The sequence below is a fragment of the Oryctolagus cuniculus genome, chromosome 18 (genome assembly GCF_964237555.1).
Source record: "Oryctolagus cuniculus chromosome 18, mOryCun1.1, whole genome shotgun sequence".
Lineage (NCBI taxonomy): Eukaryota > Metazoa > Chordata > Mammalia > Lagomorpha > Leporidae > Oryctolagus > Oryctolagus cuniculus.
This window is the reverse complement of record NC_091449.1, coordinates 59,628,143-59,634,142: the sequence shown is the minus strand read 5'-3', so window position 1 is coordinate 59,634,142 and position 6,000 is coordinate 59,628,143. Positions and strand designations below refer to the sequence as shown.

Here is a 6,000-nt window from a genome sequence, read left to right as displayed (position 1 = left end):
TTTACTGCACGGTAGTTTAGCAAATGGTAGCCACTCACCCAAACACCTGTGAGTGCTGCTTCAAAATGTTACGGAAAGCAAAACACAGTGCTTTATTTCAGTATAAAAACATCTCGAAAGCCACTCATAGTTTTTCCCTAACACACTTTCATGAACCTCTGGAGGACCCCCCCCCCCCCCAATTCGGAACCTTTCACTCTGCTCTATAGGGCGCATCCTTTGTTAGGCACAGAACACAGCCTCCAGGACCAAATCCCCTACTTGCCCAAGTCCCTTATGTAATATGGCCAAGTACTGCCTGTAATCTACAGGGTCCTCCAGTTTACATTTTTTTTAAAAGATTTCATTTATTTTAAAGGCAGAGTTAGAGAGGGAGGGAGAGACAAAGACAAAGAGATCTTCCATAGCTGGTTTACTCTTCAAGTGGCTATCCTGGTCGCCCATGCAGGTGGCAGGAGCCCAAGTACTTGGGACATCTTCAGCTGCTTTCTTGGGTGCATTAGCAGAGAGCTGGATTGGAAGTGACGCAACCAGGGAACCAGTGCCCACATGCGATGCTTGTGGTGCAGATGCAAGCTTCACTCACTCTGCCATGAAGCTGTTTCTTCTAAAATAAAAGAAAATTAAAAAATAAAAGATTTATTTGAAAATCAGAGTTAGAGAAGGAGAGGAAGAGAGAAGGAGAGGCAGAAAGAGGGAGAGAGGCAGAAAGAGAGGCAGAGAGGGAGAGAGGCCCTCCATCCACTGTTTCACTCCCCAATTGGCTGCAGTGGCCAGATCTGTGCTGATTCGAAGCCAGGAGCCTCCTCCGGGTCTCCCACACAGGTGCAGGGGCCTAAGGACTTGGGCCATCTTCTACTGCTTTCCCAGGCCACAGCCAAGAGCTGGTTCAGAAGTGGAGCCCACATGGAATGCCAGTGCTGCGGGCTGTGGCTTAATCCGCTTTGCCACAGTGCCAACCCCCCTCCCATTTATTTTAAATCATCTCCAGATTACTTATAGCTAATACAATGTAAAATCTATGCAAATAGTTATTCTGTATTCCTAGGAAAAAACCAAAGTCTATACATGTTCAGTAAGGGTACAATTTTTTCCCCATATTTTCAACCCAAGGTTGGTTGAATCCACAGATAACAGAATCCATACATGCATGAATAACTGTAGTCAGAACACTGAACTTTAAAAATGGACAAAGACAAAGACAGTGGCAAGTCTCAGGCACAGCCATTAAAATTCCACTTGGGACCCCTTCATCCCATCCGATGTACCCGGGCTTGAGTTCTGCTTCCGATTCCAGCTTCCTGCTAATGCTCACCATGAGAGGCAGCGGGCAATGACTCAGGTTCATGGGTTCCTGCCACACACACGGGAGACCCAGACCGAGCTCTGGGCTCCTGAACTTACCCTGATCTAGCTTTGGCTGTCGGAGTGTCAATGGACGAGTGAACTAGTGGATGGAAGATCTCTGCCTGTCTCTCCAATGAAATGCAAACTAGCAACTAAAACTTAAAAAAACTAAAACAGAAGTGGTTTATAATCCTCTCTCCTGTTGACATTCCAAAATTTCAAGTTCTACCATGTGTTCATTTAGAGTGTGGCATGAAAGGCAGAACAAGTGCACCCCTCATCCTGTCCTCCTTGCTAACAGCAGCCAGTGCATATCACTCCTCTAGCGGCCCTCCAGGTTAAAAATTAAAACACGGGCCACGTGAACGTGCACAGTAGGAATGCCAGTGTACAAATCCCGTGTGAATGCAGTGACTCTGTACTGTCTACTCTTACCACCAGGCACCCACATCTTGACAGGAGGTCCCCACCTCCAAGGCTCACGCTATGGGTTATAGCTTTGGGGTCCTCTAAGGGTCATCTCTAATGGTGGTCTCTGATGGCCCTGGCCATCCATCCTGAACCAGATCTGTGAATTCTGGACCTTCCTAAGGGTCCTCGGCCTTTTCCACGGCACGCTTGGGACGGGTGAGTGGGTCAGGGGTGCTCTCCACCAACCCTGGCCACATGCATCTGACAGTGGGCAGTGGCTCAGTCCCGAGTAGAGAGAGAAGACCCAGGGCGGGGGGACACAGGACTCTGCCCCCTCCAGCCCGAGGGCAGCAGACCACCTGCCTCTCTCACTCGCTTCTCAGGAGGGAGGAAGCGTCTTTTTCCTACCCCAATTTTGACAAAGACGTTCTATTTTCACCCAGACCTGAGTGTCTTCTGCACTATGGCCTAACACTTGGCCAAAACTGTGAGGAGGAACAGCAACATCTAATTTTTGCTTGGTTCCCTTTCTCTTCAGAGGCAATCATGAGAGGACCAATAAAGAGACATCTCAGGAAAGGTACAGAACACATCAAGCATCCCCAAAACTCATCCTGATTTATCCATCCTGTTATTTTTGCTGTGAGTGCGGTTCTATGGTTGGTTTCAAACTCGAACTACCATGGTGGTTTCCAATTGGGGCTAATGAAAAATGCTATAAACGTTAAAGTAAAATTTGAGGGTATTTTCATTTCTCTTGGGTAAAGGCCTAAAGCCCTAACGGGAATTCCTGGGTGACATGGTCAATGCGTTCAACAAATCATCAGTGTGCCAGGCAGGGCAGGTGCACCCTCTTGTACTTCTACCAGCAGGGTTTGAGCATTGTCATCTCTCTCAATCATCTCCAACAGGCCCTATTACATTTTAGTAAGCATGTGTCGATTTATTTTTTAGGCACCGATTTTTACTTTAATAAAATCTTTGCTTATAAAACACAAGCACAGTTGGTGTATCTCAAATGAAGGCAAAAGTAACAACAGTTGTTACTTTATAACCACATACAAGTTTCTTGACTGTCTTTTCTGTACGGACATGTTTTACATAATTAGAATTCAGCATAAGTAATCATTCTTGCTGTGCAGATTTCAAGAGTTCAAAAATTTCTCAATGTGAAGTATCTTTTAACTATTAAATACTTATCCATAAAATACATTACAAAAGGCTTTTAAAACTTCAGTGTTCTTGCCAGATTTTTTATACAAAGTTCACAGTATTTTATTTCCTCTCTTGAGTTGAGTCATGGATAACCAAGCCTTCGCCTGAGATGCAAGAGGATCTCACCCATTTTTTTCTTCTTGGACGAACATGGTTTCTTCTTCCCACTTTCGACTCCTCATCTATTTATCCTCGCTCATGGTTACACATGGATCCAATTTCAACTTCTCTCAAATAACATTCAGTTAAGAGTTATTCTGATGTTCTATTCCTTCCTGCATCAAATAAATGTGTCTTGATTATCTTTAAATGTCTGCACTAACTGTAGTAGTGAAACGGAAAAAAATACACCTGGGTGGTTGATTTTTTAGCAATTTTTTAAAGATTTATTCTTATCTGAGAGGCAGATTGACAGAAGCAGGAAAATTAATCTTAAGCTGCTGGTCTACTCCCCAGATGGCTTCAAAAGCCCAGGCTGGGCAGAAGTCAGTGGCCAGGAACTCCACCTGGGTCTTCCACGTGGGTGGTGGGGGCTCAGGAATCTGGACCATCATCCACTGCTTCCCAGGTGCATTAGCAGGGGGCTGGCTTGGAAGCGGAATAGCCAAGACTCACACTGGAAGTCTCATGTGGAATGTGGCACCCCAGGCGTTGGCTCAGACCTCTGTGCCCCAACTTTTGCCCTGGATGATCGAGTCCTTTCTACCAACATCAAGCACAGAGCACAAGCGATTACATTTTACTTTTAAATTCCCAATCTCCTGGAGCCAGCAAGTCAAATGAACAAGATAGTCTTTGACAACACGACTGCTGGGAACACTAACACCATGTAGCAATATAGATGGAGAGAATTCAACAGCCATCGTGAGCTGGTTAGATACTCCAGCAATGCTCCCTTGTCACAAGGACTGCTCAGTCACCTCTCATAATGAAAACTAGTCTGTGAGATAATATAGAGACTGGCCTGAGGAAACCTCATTCCTTAGTTAGAATTGAAGTTGTCAGCACAAAAATATATGTGTCAACGTTGACACTTCATCCAAGAATGCTGCGCGTAGTTTGCTGATCAGAGGATGCTCTGTTAGGCCCCTAGAAAACCACCCTACAGTATCAACACATAATGAAAATGAATGCAATCTGTCATTTGCCGATTAGAGAGTGGTCACCATAGCAGAAGAGCAGGTTTAGAAAAGAAATCCTAATTTTGCATGATTTGGAGGTGGGCAGGCAATGTTCCATGGTGCTGAGGGCCAGCAGTGGGCTCCATGGAGGGAAAGGTTGTTTGGCCCAAGACCACGAGAGAGGCCCTTCTAGTCCTGAAGAGCTTTTGGATGTGACGTTTTACTTTATGGGAAAAAAAAAATCAAATTACTGAGGAGCTGTCATTTTTTGTTTAATTCTGACCACAGTGGAGATGATGAATTGGAATGAGCAAGAACAGAGGCAGAATGAGAAGTGAGGTTTTTTTTTATTTATTTAAGATTTAATTTGGGGCCTGCACTGTGGCGCACTAGGTTAATCCTCCACCTGCGGCACCAGCATCCTACATGGGTGCCGAGTTCTAGTCCCGGATGCTCCTCTTCCAGTCCAGCTCTGCTGTGGCCCGGGAAGGCAGTGGAGGATGGCCCAAGTGCTTGGGCCCTGCACCCGCATGGGAGACCAAGAAGAAGCACCTGGCTCCTGACTTCGGATCAGCATAGCTCCAGCTGCAGCGGCCATCTTGGGAGTGAACCAACTGAAGGAAGACCTTTCTCTCTCACTGTCTAACTCATCTGTCAAATAAAAAAGATTTAATTTATTATTTGAAAGTCATAGTTACACAGAGGAGTGGCAGAGAGACAGAGAAAGAGAGGTCTTCCACCCGATAGTTCATTCCCCAAATGGCCACAATGGCCGGAGCTGCACCGATCGGTAGCCAGGAGTTTCTTCCGGGTCTCCCACATGGGTGCAGGGGCCCAAGGACTTGGGCCATCTTCTACTGCTTCCCCAGGCCACAGCAGAGAGCTGCATTGGAAGTGGAGCAGCCGGGTCTCAAACTGGCACCCATATGGGATGCCGGTGCTTCAGGCCAGGGCGTTAACCCCACTGCGCCACAGCGCTGGCCCTGAGAAATGAGATTCTTACATTAGCCAAGAAAGTGGCAGTGACAACCTGAGCACTGAGAAACACACCCAACAGATACAAAAAGATAGCCACTCCATGAGTTTACAACACTACCGTGAATCTGCTTTACAGGTTCAGATACTTGGTCTTTCAATGTAATGCTCAAGAACCACACCACCTATTCGCTCATTAAGACCCCTGGGCCATATATGGACCCAGAGGGCTTTGGTGAACATTCAAAGGGCATCAGTACTTCTATGAAAGCCAAAGAGAAAGAATTCTTGTCTGCAAGCCAGTGATCTGTGACCTTTTGAAACAGGGCCTTCGACATGTCAAAGCAATTGCCATCTCCTAGAGCTAAGGAGCCATGAGTGTTGACACTTTCAGTGGATGATGTTCAGTCGATCACCAGTCCAGCCACAGTCCACCGGCTCAACAGTTTGACCGCATGCCGGCCACTCGTCTATTACAGCGATTATTGTTCAGCTTTACCTGGTAGAAACCGATGGCTCAAGGGCCTGAGGCTTAAGGCCGATTACAACGAGAGTAGAGTTCATTAGTCTATAGAGCTGTAGCTTCTGAAATTCCAATGGAACAGGTCTTCCGATAGTCAGAGGACCCTCAGGATACAGTCTAAGTTAGACAGACTTCGGCCCAGATGGACCAAGCTGGGCTCCTTTGTTCTGCTTCTGACTTCAGACAAAACACACAACTCCAAGACTCCGGCTCTTTACCCACCTCTGAGAACTGGGCAAATGAGGAACTTCCAGTACAATTAAAGTGCACGAGAACCAACATCATAATCCAAGCCCCATAATGAAGCTCACCACCTCACACATGTCTAACTGCACTTTTCCAAACTGACTGAGCCTACAGTCCTCTACAGTATCCGACCCAGCCCCACGCTCAGTTCTTGCTGTCTTT

The 6,000-nt window shown here is 46.4% G+C and overlaps 1 protein-coding gene across 1 annotated transcript in view; it reads right to left on the bottom strand.

Moving 5' to 3' along the window:
* Positions 1-327: 327 nt before the first annotated feature.
* The window catches only part of SYCE1L (synaptonemal complex central element protein 1 like), a 32,829-nt gene continuing 27,156 nt past the window's right edge, over positions 328-6,000 (bottom strand). Inside the window, exon 12 of the mRNA XM_070063704.1 lies at positions 328-607. The gene's annotated coding sequence lies outside the window, so the exon portion shown is untranslated. The remainder of the gene's footprint in view (positions 608-6,000) is intronic.